General features: G+C 42.4%; 1 protein-coding gene across 1 annotated transcript in view; it reads right to left on the reverse strand.

Moving 5' to 3' along the window:
• LOC138966986 (uncharacterized) overlaps positions 1 to 18,741 on the reverse strand; it is a 51,528-nt gene extending 32,787 nt beyond the window's left edge. The window contains exons 1-2 of the mRNA XM_070339406.1: positions 18,580 to 18,741; positions 16,971 to 17,135 (exon numbers count right to left, since the gene is read on the reverse strand). The gene's annotated coding sequence lies outside the window, so the exon portion shown is untranslated. The remainder of the gene's footprint in view (positions 1 to 16,970; positions 17,136 to 18,579) is intronic.
• Positions 18,742 to 21,215: the final 2,474 nt, after the last annotated feature.

Here is a 21,215-nt window from a genome sequence, read left to right on the forward strand (position 1 = left end):
GAGAGAGAGAGAGAGAGAGAGAGAGAGAGAGAAGAGAGAGAGAGATAGAGAGACAGACAGAGACAGACAGACAGACAGACAGACAGACAGACACACACAGACACAGACACAGACAGACACAGACAGACAGAGGACAACGACAGAGACTGAGAGTGGTTGACATATGGTTTACATGTAAGTGAAAACCAAGCTACGTTTTTTGTTGTTACTTTTTCTTTTGCTTTACATAAAGTCATGGCACCATTATAAACAAAGGAAGAAAAGTCGCAAAGCATGCGTGTAGCACTTGCATGATCATCCGAAAGACCAGTTCATTTACAGTACACTTACACGTAATTAGTGCCGCAGACTTTCGTTCAAGGGGGTTCACATGTACAATTTAAAAGAAAGATCTATTTTTGTAAAACACGCCCAACACGTGTGACAGCGCTAGCTCAACACAAATTGTATTACTATAAAGGAAGAGACAAATCAGCCATTTTACCTTTCAATTCTTTATTTAGTCTGAACAAATGTTGTTTACATATAATATGAATAGTTATAGTAGCCTATTGTTATTGAACACATTTTCAAGTGTAACAGTTTGCCAACCTGTTTCACCGCCCACGCTGAATTCTAACAAACGATTGTGAACAATGTTGTTGTTTTTTCATGTTGGTTTACAAAATTCCGATATGGACCCCCTTCAGTATATAGATGACCGTGTTTGTAAGCGTATCTGCTTTAGTCAGGACATGGCTGCATACACAGAGTTTTAAATTCAGTTGTAACACTCGTCCATTAATCAGCTTACAAAGTCCATTCCCCCCCCAAAAAAAAACAAAAAAAACCACACACACACAAAAAACACAAAAACACACAAAAAATGGAAGAAAAAAGCTCAGAAAAAGCAAAAGATGTGGGAGAGGGGGAGGGGGGGCGGGGGACGGGGGTAATGTGCACGAGAACGTGCCCGGCAACCGATTGGGAACCAAGGACTTGTAAGTTTGGGTTGAAATCTCAAACTCAATTAAATCTCGATACATGTAGACATTTTCCGGAAATACCTTGTCAATGTTGTGTCAAGAATGCTGTGTCAATGTGCATCTCACACCCCCTTCAAGGAATATATCTCTTGCAAAACGAATTAAAAACCATCAAAGTTATTTTCATAGCATCGTCTATTTCAACCAATACCACCCAGCGCTAAGGTCACCCACCCAGTTGGGCAGATTCTCGTGCAGAACACCCCAGGATTTGCGAACAGAACTGCACAGTTAGGCCCAAGTCGTGCTAGTGAGACAAGAATACTTGCGAAAAGTTACATTCTGCTCACGGACAAGAGGTATTTAGCTCCGGATCAGATGAGGGACATGTGTGCAAATAAGACAACAGGAATTCGTGTCAATAGGACAATGCGGTGCTGTTTGCACGAACATAGGTACACGCAAAGAAAGGCGATCCGTACAATGTGCATGTGACTGTTACAGTCGAACCTGTTTATAACGACCGCCCAAGGGAAAAACCCTAACGTGTTCGTTATACTAAGGAGAGGTGGAAAGATGACTTATACAAGAGAGAACCTGATATCAATAGGTTTCGCAAGGGCAGGTTCAACTACTGTACGCTTTGCAATAAAATCCGTTTGTCATGTTGTGAAGCTCTCTCTCTCTCTCTCTCTCTCTCTCTCTCTCTCTCTCTCTCTCTCTCTCTCTCTCTCTCTCTCTCTCTCACTCTCACTCTCTCTCTGCGCTGTGTGTGTGTGTGTGTGTGTGTGTGTGTGTGTGTGTGTGTGTGTGTGTGTGTGTGTGTGTGTGTGTTGACGCATGAACATGTCAATACTTTCATTTACTTTATTATCTCATTGCTCGGAAATTCGGCTCGCTTCCTAGATCCTCTCAGTGGAGGCATAAACCCAATCCCTCCACAAACATCCCCCCCCCCCCCCCTTAAAAAAAAATCAAGTTATTGTTTATACAGAAGGCATCTTGGGTGGTCCGTGCTCTGTCTGACTTCCGTTGTCTGTCGGTACTGTGGTCACGTTACCAGTCGTAAACCTTTGTGTCAAACATCATTCACGTTATGATTTCAGCTGTATTTGCTGCTTCTAAGAGACAACTGGAATAAACTTTGAATTATTTTACAGCCGGCAAATAAGAAATCTGAGGTATAGGCCGAAGCGATTCAGCAGGTGGTTAGTTAACGTTGTTGTTGTTGTTGTTGTTGTTGTTGTTGTTGTTGTTGTTGTTGTTGTTGTTGTTGTTGTTGTTGCTACTGTAACCGTCGCGATATAACCTTCGTGGTTGAAAACGATGTTGAACACCAAATAAAGAAAGAAAGATGCTACTGTAAAGACGTAACATTGAGTTTTAGCCCCACCCACAACATAACACAAATAATTTGTAAATTGTGAAATGAACGTACACAGAGAGAGAGAGAGAGAGAGAGAGAGAGAGAGAGAGAGAGAGAGAGAGAGAGAGAGAGAGAGAGAGAGAGAGAGAGAGAGAGAGGGGGGGAATTGACAATGACAATGACAATTCTTTACCTAGACGTAATTAAGAGAGAGAGAGAGAGAGAGAGAGAGAGAGAGAGAGAGAGAGAGAGAGAGAGAGAGAGAGAGAGAGAGAGATTCTTTTTATTTACGAGGGTAGTGGCATAAGCAAACAGGTGCTTTTTTACATCCAGCCCTCGCCCATGGGAGGGTTTAATCTAATGATACGTTTTTAAAATGTTGGAATATCAATTAAAGAATTAATAAAATTAAAAAAACGACGAACAAGCAAACGATTAACAGACTAAACAAACAAACAAAAATATACATACAAACCAACATGACATATTATTGTCAAAGGCATAATGAACATTGTTTCAAGCAAGTAAAACATGTGCAACTTTGAGGGAAGAAAAATTCCGTGAACTGAGGAATCAATGGAACAACTACGTTGCAAGTAATAACGATGTAGCATCGATACATAAGTCATGTTATGAAATTAATTAGGTACATTCATCTACTGAAACGTGTAAACGGTAAAAATAAGGCATCAACAATATAAACATGTTCAGGCTATAAGTGAGAACGAAATGTGCCTTGTATAAGGAATGAGAAATATCTGCCTTTAAAAGTCTTGGCATTGACGGAATGTCGGAGACCGCTTGGAAGTGAATTCCAAAGATTAGTCCCCGAAAAGAGTAGGCTGGACTTAAAAAGATCTATACTGAGAGATCTGAGAGAGAGAGAGAGAGAGAGAGAGAGAGAGAGAGAGAGAGAGAGAGAGAGAGAGAGAGAGAGAGGAAGAGAGAGTGAGTGAGTGAGTGAGTGAGTGAGTGAGTGAGTGAGTGAGTGAGAGAGAGAGAGAGAGAGAGTGAGTGAGTGAGTGAGAGAGAGTGAGTAGGTGAGTGAGCGAGTGATTGAGTGAGTGAGTGAGTGAGTGAGTGAGTGAGTGAGTGAGTGAGTGAGTGAGTGATTGAGAGAGAGAGAGAGGGAGAGAGAGAGAGGGGGGAGAGAGAGAGGACAGTTAGGGAGACAAAAAGACAAATAAATAGATATTAAGACAGATTTGGACGTGTAGGGAAGGGAAGAGGAGGAAACGAAGATGAGGAAGAATAACAACATACCACCAGTAACTTTCAACTCTCACGCACCACCCACTTCTTCATCACCCTCCCCCGCCGTAACTGCCACATTTCTAAATACAACCCCATTGTTTGCCACCAACATTAAAGCAGTTCAGCTGAACCCCTTTTTATAGACTGCGCCCAAATCTGAAAAAGTCAGATCTTAACAGAAAGGCAATATCAAATTTACAGACATCGTGAACAAAAAATCTGCCAACAGGCAAGGCCTTATAGCCGGAGTAATTTTTGCGAGGATTAGTTTCTACGCCAAAAACTTTGAGCGGTTTTAAGATATTCCAGGCGGTTGTTACCTTCACATCCTGAACAGGTCAGGATATCCTACCGAAATCACGGTAAAGGTTTGTAGATTTGAAATAAGTTTTGGCATTTCAACGAGTGCCGACGCCAAACGACTCACATGCCTTAAAAAGGGGACAGCAGTCTGAATTTGAGAGGTGTGAAAAGGGAGTTTCGACTGTACAGCCTTAAATAATTAAAGAGGATCAGTAAAATCCTATATAGTCAAACCGCCGCTGCATGTCCAAGACTAACTGACTATACTCGTCTGGTCTTGCCAGGAGGGTTCCCCTGTTTAACCCTCACACGGCCGTAATCCTAGTCAATCCAGCGCCCCATGTCCAAGGTGGTGTACAAGACTGACCCACACGTTCACCCCTTGTCGTGTGACAGACGGCATTAGCCGGACATCCATCATCACTGACCAGCGTAACTGGACAAGGGAAAACCCCTGGCTTACACCTACAGGCGTCTGGGAAACAGTCTTCATGCATCGCTTGCCATGATTTGTTTCCACTGACGGTCTCGCCGGTTTTCCTGATAGTTTGTCTGGTTCTGCTTACAATAGAATTTTGTTCCGCGAAAATAAATGTACATATGTGGCAACTAAGTCTGAATACATTTCTCATGCATCGCTTGCCGTGATTTGTTTCGACGGTTTCGTCAGTTTTCCTGATTTTTGTAGTCTGGTTGTGCTTAAAATAATGCTAGATGCATTCCGTGAATGTAATGCAACATATTCAACGTATCAATACACTATCTAAATGTAAAAACAAAATAAAAAAAATAAAAAAATCAGGCAGTGCAGGCTTTGAAAGAGCTGATACAAATGAGCCAGTTTTTGTTCCGTGAAAAGAATTTTACATATGAAAATAAAAGAACAACACACACACATGCGCGCGCGCGCACTCACGCTCACGCACGCACGCACGCACGCACGCACGCACCCACACATTAACACACACACACACACACACACACGCACACGCACACACACGCACACACACGCCACATAAAAAGGCACAGATGTTCTTTCGATCAGTAATACTGTTTGCCCATCAAGCTATAGCGTGCATGAGTTCCACTGACATGGTATATGTGAAATCATTAGCGCAAACATTTGATATCAAAGTAAAAATATCGACTGAGTCACAGATGTGTTTACACAGCTTTATTTAAGGGCGGGGACGTAGCTCAGTTGGTAGCGCGCTGGCTATCAGCGTGGGTTCGATCCCCACGTTCGGCGAGAGATTTATTTCTCGGAGTCAACTTTGTGCAGACTCTCTTCGGTGTCCGAACACCCCCGTGTGCACACATGCGCACGAAAAAGATCCCACGTTCACAGCGAAAGTCTCAGGGCTTGGAAAACACGAAGACACGCATGCATCATCTCTCGTCTCCAATTATCATGATCGTATTTCGATACTTTGACGAGACAAACCCAATGCTGGTGTGTCGAAGAAGACAGCCACAGCGGGCTTGTTCGAATCAAAGTATCACACCATATCTTCAACGTATTACCAATACCTGTCCCAATATAGACCAGTTGGTCTAAGAGGACGTTAAACCCTAATAGTCTAGCTTTATTTAACGTAGCCATTTGCAATCAAGGTCTAAGAAACAGCAGTTGAAAACTAGCCTACTATTTATTTTAGATAACTTTAAATGCAAGAGTTTTTAAAAGCTGTGCGAACAAATTGTTTTGATTAGATTTTCTGTTTGACTGTAATTTGGCTCAATTCAATTCAATTCAATGCAATTCAATTCAACTTAATTCAAATCAACTCAATTTATTGTTATCTAATTTTTCTCCCTATAATACGAAAGCCTACTATTAAGTTATAGACATAAGCGCTTCACAACAATAAGACGTGTGTCTTCCCAATTACCCACCCCACTAGTAGACAACTGTGTTTTTATTAAGTAATTAAGGCGGAAATAAGAATAAATGTAGTAGATGTCTGTTTACTTGTTCAGTTTACAAGTCTCGAGAAGGGTCAGGTCTTAATTTATTGTCTCCCAGGTACGGATATATCCGTACCCACTCATTAGGCTCTATCTGACCAGGTACGGATATATCCGCTCAGACTGTTAGCTTCAGTCGCTTCCTGTAACGTCCATCTAATGCCTGCATTCCAGCGTGTTGATACACAGTTACTACACAGTTACTACAATTCTGAGTGACCTGGCTGCTGCAGCACAGCTTGTCTCGGCTAAAAAAAAAAAAAAACCTTGGTCAACGTAGGTGGGGTAGAAAGTGTTTTGAACCATAGTCAAATAATACTGTCTTAATTCAGATGACTTGAAGCACTTTTACTGCAACGTCGAAATGCAAAATACTCCCCTGTAGCACTTAAATGTCCCCCATAACAGTGACTAACTTAGCACGACAGATGTCACGAAATGGTTTACCACTGACATTCTTAGCTATCCGTCTCACATAACGAGGAAGATGAGGTAATATCGCTGATTACCCAAGCGTAGCACAATAGCAAACAAAGCAAGCATTCAAGGCACGCAGTGTCTAAAAACCAAAAAGCAGCGTGATTACACAGTAAAGGTCACGTGATCCATCATGGCGGCGGAAGGGGGCAGGACAAGGCACAAACGACTACATGAGTTGAAACGTTTAACCTTTGCCCTTCATCATTTGTTACAAGTAACACGAATGTGAAACACGCTATATGATGAAGACTGTCTTCAGTGCGGTGGGTGAAAACGAGTACGCCGTTTCCCCGTTCATTTTTGGCTGCTAAGTGCATGAAGTCTGATGCTTTTCTTTTTCTCATCGCGATGTCTGTTTTATGGACGTATACTCACACACACGCGTGCGCACACACACACAAACACACACACACACACACACACACACCACACACACACACACACACACACACACACACACACACACACACACACACGCGCGCACGCACACACATGGACACGGATGTGGTTGTCTTGGTCAACAAGACACGTCAGCGTCGAGAATTGCGGGATGAGTTTATCTTCACTTAGAACCGTAGGGTGTATAAATGCATGATGTAGATATCAATTGTCTTTACGGGTATAATGAGCGGAGCTGGTAAAGTACGTAGCCCCCCCCCCCCCCCTTGCTTAAATGCAATGTGTCAGAATAAAAATCGGATAGCATAACCACCATAAGAAGCAACGGCAATAAAAGCTTCATGCAGTGCTTTTAAAGAGCAAAAATGGTTTCCCTGGTCGTCTAAATGTGCACCACGTTTTGTCAATTTTGCGTCGTAATGGACTGAATGGCTTCGTTTAAAAGACACTAACATGCCGAAGGTCACTGAGACATGTCAGAAAAACTAGATTTTAGAAAATTTTGCGTCGTGATGAGTGACTTCGTTTTAAACACACTAACGTACCGAAGGACACAGTGACATATCTAAGCTTTGAGTAACTATAGTGTCAGATGTCACACGTGCGAATGCAAAGGAAGCACGCGCTTGGGTCAAGGGTCACCAACCTGATGCATCACCTGGTGATGCCAGTCGCAGACGACAGGCAGGAAACAGTGAACAACTACTAAACTATTTCGTGTCAACAAACTCAGAAGCAAAGGACAGTCATTTATTAAACACACTGACTGAGTTGCGCATGCCGCGTAGCTGAATTATCGCGAGATTTGGCTGTAATGAGTGTTGGCGAGAAATCTAGTTCGCATCTGCAGTCGGCTATGATGGGAAATAATCCTATAGAATGCAATGCGCGTATGCGTATTATATGAATGACTGTTGGTCGAGTAGTCTCGAACAGCGCGAGCATTTCTTCCATATTGATGTGTTTATGCCAAGAAAGTACATTAAAGAAAATGTAAAGCAGAGTTGGACCTGTTTGGCACCATTTGGCCGGTAACATACGCGGTTGTAGTCCCGTATCACGATTACTGTGATTTTAAATGTGATTCAAAATTTCAAACTTTTCTGTGGAAAAATGAAATACAAGGAGCTGGTAGTTTGACCTGACTGTGTGAAAACTGCGTGTATAACTGAAGCGTAGGAATCCTCTAGATAAACATTTGTTGATTGTTTAGTCGTGCGTAACAACATTTTCTTGTTATATACACTGAAATCCCCATTGTTTGGTTTGTCCTTCTGTTTGAAATGGTATCAAGCTCACAAGATCTCAAAATAAAACTCTCCAGAATATTGCTTTGCTTTGTTTATTTCAATATTTCATCTTGATACACTCCAGCGAAAGCGGGCATACACGTAAAAGATTGTGAGAGTTTTCACCCATGAACAAAGAAGACGAAGTTACAGACACGCAGACGGACAGAGACTGTGAGTTCAAACAGACTTAACATTTAAGCGAAAAAAGCAGAACGAGATTGAGGCATAAAGACAGGAAACGGGAAATATATAGTCATCACAGTGAAAGAGCGAAAACAGACCGTGACTAACAGAAATACCCAAACAGGTCGTCGGTCAGCCAGACAGACAAACCTAAGGCCACCAAAAAAAAGTTGTATGTTTCTGGTCACCCGACCCTACCTACTTTTTTCCCGCCGACCCTAGATCTTTTTGTATCGCATTTTTTTTTAAACGAGGAAAAAAACCCGTCAAAACGAAAGTAACAGACGGCAGACGACATAAGGGGGATAACCCCGCTTCCCTTTTGTGTTGTCTTTCTCTTTGTATAGTAAGTCCAGTCTCTTTGCGTCACTGGATAGTGATTTTCTACCCGGGCTGACCAAACAAAAAAAAACCCAAAAAAAATCCCTACCTACCTACCCTATTTTTTTGTAGCCATGTTACCAGAAACATACAACTTTTTGTGTGTGGCCTAATACACATTCGTCCTCGTGTCAAGACCACGCGATGGTTTACTCCTCTTTAATCTCTCTTAATAAATCGCATGGGATTTCCAAAAACTCATAATTCTTTTTTCCCCGTCCTATTCATGATTAGTTTACATCGTAAATAAAGCCTTAACTGTGTCCTAAACAAACCGACTGCATTAGGCTAAGAATCCCAAAGTCAACAGACACAAAATATGGAGATGAATATGATCTCAAAAAAATCCCTCTTATCTCTACTCATGATTCTCGCTGACTTTCCGGATCCAATGTTATCTCTCGTAATATTTATGAGTCGTGTGTATCGTAAATGTCACCACAATTGGACACAAAGCAAAAAGGCCGCATTAGGCAACAACAACAACTAAAATATCACCATCGATTTTTAATTAAAAAGGGAGGGGGAGGAGAACGAACATAAACGGTAAGGAGACGAATATTTTTGCCAGGTATTCTTTGGATGATAAAAATAAAGACATTTACACAGGTGACCGCACTACGTACGTGAGAGACACCGCCCACGTGATAAATAAACCATCGTTTCCCACGTGTAAATATCATGTAAATGAGGTCGGGTCAAACTACAGTTTGGCCGACAGGGGCCTGATTCTCCACTGCTCATGATGACAAAGTTACGGAGACAAACTTCATTCTCAGGACAGACTAACTGACTGATTGACAGAAGCATTCAATTCTGAAGGCACACTGACTTTCTTTATCCACAGCGCTCACGCACACACGGACAGACGAACGCACGGACACAACCACGAACACGTACATGAATGCAGGCACGTACACACGCAAGTAGGCACGCACGCAGGTACGCAAGAATGCAGGCACAAACGCGCAATAAGGCAGGCTAGCATTCACACACACACACACACACACACACACACACATACCACACACACACACACACACACACACATACACACACACACACACTGACGCACACACACACATACACACAAACAAACACACAGACACACACACACACACACACACACACACACACACTCACAAACAAAACAATTGTCGGGTTTAAACTCCCCTAGTGATGTCACACTTGGTACTGAGTCTTTGAACTCTGCGATGTTCCGGCCAGTGAACACAGTGATTACTGCAATGAGACAACGGTAATGCTTCACTACTGTCGCTCACTCGCTCATTGTTTTCTAATTGGTACACGAACAACTAAAAGTTAACGGGGTCACCTACATTCCCCAGCCTTGTCTCCTTCAGTAAGTTGACACACAATGGGGTACTAGCTGGGTAACGTATGTGGCGATTCTCTTTCCATATCCCCCCGTTAAAACAAAGACCAACACTGAAACCAGCAAACAAACAAACAAATAAACAAAAACCAAAAACAAAATTAATTGACAACGAAACCAATGTCAACAGCAAACAAACAAACAAATATTAAAACTATAAAACAAAATAATAAAACGACGGCCAAATGTACAACAAACGAACAAACTAACAAACATAGACACACATGCACAAAGAAGCAAACAAACATACAAACAAACGTACAAACAAACAAAGAGAGAGAGAGAGAGAGAGAGACAGGGAGACAGACAGAGAGCGCAATGTGTTACTGCAGACGAATAAATGTCTGTCAGAAAAAAAGTAACAATACAAAAAAAAGATATGATAAATGTACAGAACAACAATCTAAGCAAAACAAAGCAGAACAAACAAGTCGCGTAAGGCGAAATAACAACATTTAGTCAAGCTGTCGAACTCACAGAATGAAACTGAACGCACTGCTTTTTTCACCAAGACCACATAATTATACTCGCAGTTTCGTTAGTCCACCGCTCGTGGCAAAGGCAGTGACATCGACAAGCAATGCAGAATAGTGCGGTAGTGGTCACGCCGAGCAGGATAACACGCTTTTCTGTATGCCTATTCTTTTTAGCTTACTGAGTTTGTTTTTAATCCAAACATATCAGATCTATATGTTTTTGGAATCAGGGACCGACAAGGAATAAGATAAAATTGTTTTTAAATAGATTTCGGAAAATTAATTTTAATCATAATTTTCATATTTTTAATTTTCAGAGCTTGTTTGTAATCCAAATATAACATAATTATGTATATGTTTTTGGAATCAGAAAATGACGAAGAATAAGATGAAATTATGTTTGGATCGTTTAATAAAAAAATAATTTTAATTACAAGTTTCCTATTTTTAATGACCAAACTCATTAATTAGTTTTTAAGCCAATAAGCTGAAATGCAATACCAAAGTCCGGCCTTCGTCGAAGATTGCTGTACCAAAATTTCAATCAATTTGATTGAAAAATGAGGGTGTGACAGTGCCGCCTCAACTTTTACAAAAAGCCGGATATGACGCCATCAAAGGTATTTATCGAAAAAATGAAAACATCCGGGGATATCATTCCCAGAAACTCTCATGTCAAATTTCATAAAGATCGGTCCAGTAGTTTAGTCTGAATCGCTCTACACACACACACGCACAGACAGACAGACACACACACACACACACACACACACACACACACACACACACACACACACACACACACACACACACACACACACACACACACGCACGCACACACACACACACACACCACGACCCTCGTCTCGATTCCCCCTCTATGTTAAAACATTTAGTCAAAACTTGACTAAATGTAAAAAGACCAAAACAAATAATTATGTACGAATAGATGCCTATCTATATTGTCTCAGCCTATATCTCATTAAGTGCGCATGCACACTTAGCGATTCACACAAACGAAATGACAAAATTAATTTATGATCTCATGTCAATTGATACGCATCTTCTAATTTGGAATACGTTCACATGGTGTTACGTACGTGTCTGTAACAGCTGCTGCTTCAAACGGTTGATCAGGTAGGTAATATCCAGTGCATTTAACATGGCGAAATGTGACAGCATTTGGTGGAGGGGGGGGGGGGGGGTGTAAGTTGCACGAAACATTTTGAAGTAGAGTGCTATAAGCCGTCGGCAAGTTGAAACTCACTGAGATTTACATTGTGAGCTTTTTTCGACTTTACAGGGTCAAAACTTTCCACACAGAAAATAATGGTTTTGCAAAATCATGAAAGCTTAACAGGTAATTTAGCTCGCCACTCTGTATCCATCTGCACCGTTTCATTCTTTCTGTCTTTCTTCCTTTTGTTCTTTCTTTCTTTCCATCTTTCTTTCTTTCTATCTTTCTCTATTGTTCTATCTTTCTTGAAAACGATTAAATCGAGTGTAGCAGAATCTATTTACTACGATATTTTGAAGAAACAGATGACATTAATTATAATGATTAGCATTTGAAGACGAGAACCGCATCAAGTTTTATAGGATTTAAACCCTTGAACAAATCCCGTAAAGTGGCCCTTATCTCTTTGAGTGGAAAACCTTGTTTGTTATTAACACACTTTTTATAAGTAATTAAACAATGGCGACTGCACGTGAGAGGGAACAATAAAGAGACCAAAAAGCAATGTACTCACGTTAAAATGACGAACACGGAACGAATAACAGTTTTTTTGTCAGTTATTCTCCTCTTTATCTGTTCTATCGTCTTTCTTCTTCTTTTTTGTGTGTGTACTTTTGTGTTTTTGTGCCTGAAGAAGACCCTTAGGTCGAAACGTCGCTGTTATTCGTTCCGTGTTCGTCATTTTAACGGGAGTACATTGCTTTTTGGTCTCTTTACACTTTTTATAATTATACAAAACACTTCTAGATTCGAATTCCATTAATGAATCGGCCTTTGATTGTTTAAGACAGTTTCCATTATTCCAATGATTTTTTCCCCAGAGAGTAAAACATTTATTCTACGGGCCGGGCTGTGTTTTATGTCAACTGCAAATGCACTATTGTGAAGGAAAATACAAATAGAGCAGCGAAGGTACGAAAACACTTCCCGGTGAACCAAGACAAACACTTCTGTTTGAGACAATGGCCGAAGGTCTACGTACGAAGAAAGGCCAGAAGGTACATTAAAGATACCTTTATTCTCATGTAACCTATCATGTCAAGTTCCCTGCTAGCTTTTTTTGTTTGTTCGTTCATGGGCTGAAACTCCCACGGCTTTTACGTGTATGACCGTTTTTACCCCGCCATTTAGGCAGCCATACGCCGTTTTCGGAGGAAGCATGCTGGGTATTTTCGTGTTTCTATAACCCACCGAACTCTGACATGGATTACAGGATCTTTTTCGTGCGCACTTGGTCTTGTGCTTGCGTGTACACACGGGGGGTGTTCGGACACCGAGGAGAGTCTGCACACAAAGTTGACTCTGAGAAATAAATCTCTCGCCGAACGTGGGGACGAACTCACGCTGACAGCGGCCAACTGGATACAAATCCAGCGCGCTACCGACTGAGCTACATCCCCGCCCCGTTCCCTGCTAGCGAAATAGGATGAAGGGACTCAAAATAATAATAATAATAAAGATAGCTTATATAGCGCCGCTTCACAAATTTAACTATGCTCTTAGCGCTGTACATCGAGATATAACAATTTCAATAATATAAATACAAAGATGATATTATCATAATACACATTTACAAATATCACTCACGTGCATACATCCTCGTGCACACCACGCGCATACACATTCCCACTCATTAGCAAGTGCTTCCATCCCCCTGCCACTGAGATGTTCATATACCCCCCTGGACAAGCTCACACCATGTCCGTCTCCTCTCTAGACTGTACATACACTCAGCAAGAAAAAGAAAGACTAAATGCAAATTTCATACACAACCCCATGGCTCAATCAAAGCTGAAGCAACTATACAAAAAAAACAAAAAAAAACAAAAAAAGACACATTCGAACAACGAATCTAACTTCACCTCTAACAGTCTATAAAGATGGCAAGGACAATTTACAAGGATTCGCGAAAAAGGTGCGTTTTAAGGGAACTGCGGAAGGAGTCCTTAGAAGCAGAATGGCGAACGGAGGAAGGGAGAGAATTCCAGACAATGGCAGCCGCAGAAGCAAACGAGCGATCTCCAAAAGAAGGCAAGCTTCGCTCGAGAGTTTCCAGTTTGCGACTGTCAGCGCGTGAGCGGAGGTTGTAGTCAGAGGGATTGTCATATGTGACGAGCAGTTCCTTGAGGTATTTAGGGCCATCTTCAAATTTGGCAGAAAAACAGATACAAGCAAGCTTGTATCTGATACGAGCGGACACGGGAAGCCAATGAAGGGAACGAAGAAGTGGTGTGACATGATCAAACTTCTTAGAACGATATATCAATTTGGCGGCAGAGTTTTGTACCTTTTGGAGTGACTCGACAAGTTTTTGATCACAGCCATAGAACAGGCTGTTGCAATAGTCTATTCTGGATAGAACTAGAGAACAGGCTAGAGTTTGAGCGGCTTGGGGGGTAAGATAGTGGCGGATAGAACTGATTTTCCTTACGTTACTGTACGCAATTGTGCGGATGTTTTGGACGTGCTGGGAAAGGTTGAGGAAGTGGTCGAAGGTAACGCCAAGATTAGTCACAGAAGAGACAAAGTTGACGTCGCTATCGCCGACATGAATGCTAGAAGGCAAAGAATTTTCAGGGAAAGATCTGTACTGGGACCTGACAAGCATGGATTCAGTTTTCGAGTCGTTTAGCTGTAGTTTGTTAGCCGTCATCCACGCCTTTACAGCAACAACACAGTCTTCCATTTCATTCACAGTGGTATCAATTTGATCAATCTCACTGTCTTTGTACAACTGGTTGTCGTCTGCAAAGGCGTGGTGATCGATAGGATACTGTTTGACGAGGTTAAAGAGGGGGTTCATGTACAAAACAAAAAGAACTGGACCCAACACGGATCCCTGAGGAACACCGAACTGAAGGACTGTGGATTCTGAACTGATGCCGTTTACCACGACTGTTTGAATCCTAAAGGCGGCCCTTAATTGAGCCCAAAGTCGACTCCGCTAAGTATTTTATCAAAACCTCAGTGCAAATGCTCCGTGCGGCAAGCTTCGCGAAGTATACTTCTCGTAGACGACTTCGCCCAGTGGGACTGGCTTTTATCTTAGCCTCCACAGGTCTGTCCAGTCGTTTACGTGGGAGCATCCTTCAACAAAAACACTTTCCAACATTCAACGGCCTGGCTACTTTCTGTGCAGGAGAGGCCAGGGCTTCCCACGGACGCCTCTCCTGGAGGGTCCGGGACCCCCACTTTGATTTTTTAGAGGGTCCAAGGACCCTCTCAGCGGAGTTTTAGAGGGTCCAAAACTCCAGGGACCTTAAATTCAAAGCCTGCCAATGTGCCTCTGAGTGTGTGTGTGTGTGTGTGTGTGTGTGTGTGTGTGTGTGTGTGTGTGTGTGTGTGTGTGTGTGTGTGTGTGTGTGTGTGTGTGTGTGAGTGTGTGTGTGTGTGTGTGTGTGTGCGCGCATAAATTTAACTGACAACAGTCTGAAAACAGTACCAAGGGTACGCACGAAAACGTCAATATAGGGCGTCCTTGGACCCGCTTGTTTTAGTTTTAGTGCGTCCCGGGACCCCCTCAATAAATTTCTAGTAGCCTACGTGGTTTCGGCTACTAGTGCGTATATGGGACGCAGGGACGCACAGAATGGGGATCCCTGAGAGGAGTGTGTAGTTGGATTGATTTCGTAGCTAACACCGGTGCGGACATGCGAAATAATTTCAACAAAGCATCTCCACTCTTCATGAAAACAAGCAGTGAGGCTGTTGATATGTGGTATGTTTCCAAGTGTTAGGATGCTCTTTAACATGTAAACGCCTGTACAGGTATGTAATTGTAGACATGACGGGCGCAGTGGCGTGGTGGTAAGACGTCGGCCTCCTAATCGGGAGGTCGTGAGTTCGAATCCCGGTCGCTGCCGCCTGGTGGGTTAAGAGTGGAGATTTTTTCGATCTCCCAGGTCAACTTATGTGCAGACCTGCTAGTGACTTAACCCCCTTCGTGTGTACACGCAAGCACAAGACCAAGTGCGCACGGAAAAGATCATGTAATCCATGTCGGAGTTCGGTGGGTTTTGGAAACACGAAAATACCCAGCATGCCTCCTCAACGAAGGCGGAGTGAGCTGACTATGCTCTCAGAGTATAGTGTGGGGAACCCAAATGGACAAACGAGCTCACACGTAACCAGACAATTCTGGAACGCTGAAGAAGAAGAAGTAGACATGATGACATTCATTCGCTTGCGGTTTACCAGCAAGCGGCCGAAAATTCAACCAAGCTAAGTTCCGAGTTGTTACTTATTGTTTGTCTGTGCAATCAAAAGACCGTTTGGGTCGACAGATTTGTGATGGTAACGTATTGTTTTGTCAATAACAAACGTTCCAACAAAGTACCTTTCTTGTTGTTTGATTGTGGACATCAGTGATGGTTTCCACGGGTAGGAATGTATCTTTAAATTAAAACAATTACCAAAGGTCCATGAAGAAAGGCAAGAAAGTGTGTCCGCATCTGGAGTGCTTTTCTTTTTCTATCTCTCAGAACACTGGTGTAGTATGCTTGTGTGTTCTGGGGGAAAATAAGGGCCATCCTTTGCATCGCCTAGCTTCGACCGTTCAAGAAGAAAATACATGTTCTTATCGTAAAGAATAATACCTGATCGACATTTTTGCTTGCAGAAGCACACAGCGTTATTTGTGAGCTTTTCCCCCCATAGTATGTGTGTGTGTGTGTGTGTGTGTGTGTGTGTGTGTGTGTGTGTGTGTGTGTGTGTGTGTGTGTGGGTGGGTGTGTGTGTGTGTGTGTGCGCGTGCGCGCGTGCGTGCGTTCGCGCGTGTGTGTGTGTGTGTGTGTGTGTGTGTGTGTGTGTGTGAGAGAGAATTCCCAACAATTCGAAACCTGAATAAGCCCGGTGTCACGAACTGAAACCTCTGCTGAACAATCCGTCTCATTGTAGTCAATGCGCATGCGCCAATCTTGGACTTAAAATGCGACCCTTTGACCGAACGAACCATGGGTTAGGGTTAGGATTAGGGTTAGGATCAGGGTAAGGGTTAGGGTTAGGGTTAGGTTGTTCACGACCTGATTAATCTCCCCATGTTAGCGCATGCGCATTGACCGCAATGAGAAGGATTGTTCAGGCAGAGTTTTCAGTTCGTGACACCAGCAACAACCAAATGTGAAAACCCCAAATAATAAACAGTAGTTGGAACCGAACACAATAAATGAGATATGCGATAAAGCCGCAACTCTATGACAGACAAAAGTCATAACTGAAGGACAACATGGACACAGATGGAAATATACAGACATAGCAAACAATAAGCTTACCTAGCTTATTCCTCGGAATTCGTGGATGGTATGGTTTCTGGTCTTGCTTTACAACAAGAAGACAGCTCAGAATTCACCAACAGAGGAATTGTCGTTATTTATAACACAGTAACCGAATGTTGTCATAACCAACAGACCTTTTCATTGGCCAGTTCGCGTGTAATTCTGAAATGCAAAATACAAAAACAATTCTGCCGTCACTTTCCGCAGGATGAAAAAGTAATGAAGCAACTGTTGTATCTTTGGTCCAAAGCGTTAAGTATTTTACATCGACGCCTGCTTTCTTCGTTGCCATATATCTGCCTTATGTCAGACGACAGGGTCAATCAACTAACGTGTAAAGCACGTAGATGTCCTGCTTAGCACACACAAACAGGCGCCATCTGCACAGCTTCGATTTTCAGTTAGCGTGACTCCAACGACTTGAAGCTAAAACCCATTCACACCCATACATGCAGTTTTGGTAGGATAACTAAAGGTTCGAATTAGCCGGCGAGTAACGGTTATACTTTGAAAACACCGGGAATAGTACTTGTTAGCCAGTCATCCGTACCGGTTTTGATTTCATTTGACTTTTTTTTTCTTTTGTCAAAATGAAGTCATTACAATGTTAATAGCTAAATATAGGCCTTGGTTTGACCAGTTTTGTCAGCCGGAGCCAGTCTTCCCACCTTAGAGATAATACTGGTTTACACTGGGTGGCCGAGTGGTAACGCACTTGCGCTCGGAAGCGAGAGGTTGCGAGTTCGACCCTGGGTCAGGGCGTTAGCAATTTTCTCCCCCCCTTTCCTAACGTAAGTGGTGGGTTCAAGTGCTAGTCTTTCGGATGAGACGAAAAACCGAGGTCCCTTCGTGTACACTACATTGGGGTGTGCACGTTAAAGATCCCACGATTGACAAAAGGGTCTTTCCTGGCAAAATTGTATAGGCATAGATAAAAATGTCCACCAAAATACCCGTGTGACTTGGAATAATAGGCCGTGAAAAGTAGGATATGCGCCGACATGGCTGCGATCTGCTGGCCGATGTGAATGCGTGATGTATTGTGTAAAAAAAATTCCATCTCACACAGCATAAATAAATCCCTGCGCCTTGAATATGTGCGCGATATAAATTGCATAAAAAAAATAAAAAAATAAAAAAAATCCCTGCGCTTAGAACTGTACCCACGGAATACGCGCGATATAAGCCTCATATATTGATTGATTGATACACTAGCGCGACCACTCATGACAGAGGGAACGGTGGAATAGGTTATGATATCAATGACGAAAACAAAAACGACAACAGCACATTGTTGCTGAACACCTGCTGCAGAAGTTGAACTGCTGTATCAGCGAAGAAGCAGTTGTTCATTTTTCAGATCCAGTTAGCGATTTGGCTACCCATGATATATTTTGCCTACCACACTGTTTTAACCGGTCTAGTTCCTCATAGATAGTTGTTACACGACCATAAACAGTATTTTCGACAATCTACTGTGACAATTTCCCTGCACGCATAGCCTGCGTAGTTATCGTTGAACGAGTCGCCAGCATTTGACCAACAACACGTGCATCATTCTAAATGTTGTGCAGATCACAGTAACAGAAACAGAGGCTCCAGTCACCTGCACAAAATCCGAAAAGTGCATGGCATAATTCACAGTATCCACAGTATTGACAGTGACATAATAATTCACAGTATTGAGAACTGCATCAACGAAATATAATGCGAATGTCACAGCATACCGAATCCTGCGTGCGGCACTTTGTTGTGAGCACTAAAATTAGTAGTCACCCCAGAAGCATATATTAAAAAATATCTGACACAAGAAAAGAAGAATGATAGGCTTATACATACTTGATATTGATCCGTCGCGTGCGGTTATAGCAGACCTCCTCCGTCAACAGCTGGTGCGTGGATTGTGTGCACCTAAGTCGAATCGTAAGTTTCGTGCCAAAAGGATGCATCCCCCGTGTGTTCTTCATGTCACAGAATGAACCTTATGGCAGAGAGAACTGGGGGAGATCTGCTCGGCTGATATGGCGCACGCATCGTACGTCAATATGCTCATAAACCCGAATTGCGGTTTAATTACTTGAATTAATTGAACATTAAATATATACTTTAATCAGACCTGTTTACCCCCATAAGTGTTTTGGAGTAATGCTCAGCCCCAAAAATAGTAATCCTGGCACAAAAATAGTAATCATCCAGCATTCCATATGGCGATAACTTCTTCTTGAGGAGCCAAATTCACTATTATAAACAAAGTGGTCTGTTACTCTTATCGGGGCCTGGAATCTTTTCGCGGCATGCGTCTTGGACAACCCGATAGCGGCAAGCCTCCACCCCCCCCCCCCCCCCCCCACCGACCGTCGGCGCGCTGCGTTTATGTTACACTAGGCCTTGGCAGAAACAAGATGGGTTAAAATCTAACAGGCCCCTGATCTTAAGACTTTTTTTTAATTGAAATAAAATCGAATTCATTAATATTATGTTGTCTGTGCGCTCGTCTTTACTCATACACTCACAGGTTTCGTACCAGTGTAACATCCCCCCCCCCCCCCCCCCCCAGCTTAAAACTCTTTGTTTGGCGACTTACTACTGCAGAACTTAAAACTGTTAACCCTCTAGAACCTGCTCATGCTAGCAGCGTTTCTAAACTTGTTTTTTGTGATGTTTGGTAATTCATTATCTCCAGGCAAATATATGCACTTTTATACAGCCGCGAAGTGTGTTACGAAGTGGTGTGTGTTGCGTGTGCCTATGCACACCAGCTTGGCTGAGGAGGGTGGAAAGCCATGCATGAAGTTGGCGGCAACGAGTGAATTTGTTTGCCTCAAAGCGAATGTCCGATACCGGTCGTTGTCGTAAAGAAATAGTCTCAGTAAATTTGCAAAAAATACACTATCCTTGTTTTCTAAGCCATTTTTCTCAAAGGTTTGGTAAACCGAGGCTTTTTTGTTTTCAAACGCTAATGATTCCGTCAGAAACATCGAACACACTTTAAATGTTGCAACAACAACATCATAATCCAAACGCAGGTAAAATACTCTCTAACTATACTGAATTTGTGTTTGTAGTGCTGTAGTACAAGTTCCTTCGGTTTTACACTACATTTTTAGCTTGAAGGGATTGTAGTATGTTATATTTTGCAATATGAATAATTGTACATATCAATATAATGAAATAACAAGCAAATCGAGTCCAAACTTTTAGGTTTCCAACCTGGCAACTGAATAACAAGATGGCGTACATTTTGTCGTCTGCTTCCCCCTAACCCTTCATAAATGTAGAAAAAGTCCCCGAGTTTCCCCCTTCTTCTTGCCTTGGCTGCAATGTTTACGCGGCTGGGATTTATCACCGCGCGGCTCGCTGACAAGATAAAATAAACAAGCTCCCCCACTGGAATTGGGAACTAGTGGCCATATGCGTCGCCAATTACAACGCCGCGGCACATGACAACTGTGTCTGCGAAACGCAATCATGCACATATATCCATCATTTACAAACAAAACACATCAGTCAGTTTTTGTAGTCATCATAATTTCAAAGAAGAATACATCAAAAGCACATGCATCACTGATTCTTTTTCTTTTGCTCGTAGTAGGCCTTTTTCAGTGTGTCAAGCGCTTCTTTACTGTACTTGCGCTTGCCGAATGAGTGAGGGCGAGACTTCACCACTAGAATAAGGCTCTCCAGCGTCTCATCAGACAGACATGATCTCTGGTCAGTCCTGTGCTTTTTCACCCCATTTTGCCATTGAAAAAAACAATGCCAAACATGTGATTTGTATTAAAAAAAAAAAATTATTTATGAAAATCGTAGTCTTGACACGGATAGCGGAATGGCGTATTTTTTGCAGAAAATCGTAATAAATTACGCCAAAATCGTAAGGGTAAACAGGTCTAATACAGAGCCATATTTAAAAATCGCACCTGTGAACTGTCCGTGAAAAAGTTACATATTTGTAAAGTTATTACCAGCGCTCGTGTCAAAAACGTATGTACTGAAAGGCATACATTCTGCAAATAGTGCATTGAACGATTTTGCTCTCAAACGAAAATCAGAGTGAACCTGTAATTTGTAGTTGACATCTTGAGTGTCGGAGCAAATGTTTCACGCTGTCAGCGTGCACTTTGCAGTATTGCTGATCCAGCCACAGCTCACTGTGCTAATGAAGACAATGGGCTGAACGGGAGACAATAACGTAAAAAAGATAGTGTATGGCCCTATAAAATGCAACTGGCTGTTTGGCTG

This window comes from Littorina saxatilis, linkage group LG5 (genome assembly GCF_037325665.1).
Source record: "Littorina saxatilis isolate snail1 linkage group LG5, US_GU_Lsax_2.0, whole genome shotgun sequence".
NCBI classification, from domain to species: Eukaryota; Metazoa; Mollusca; class Gastropoda; order Littorinimorpha; family Littorinidae; genus Littorina; species Littorina saxatilis.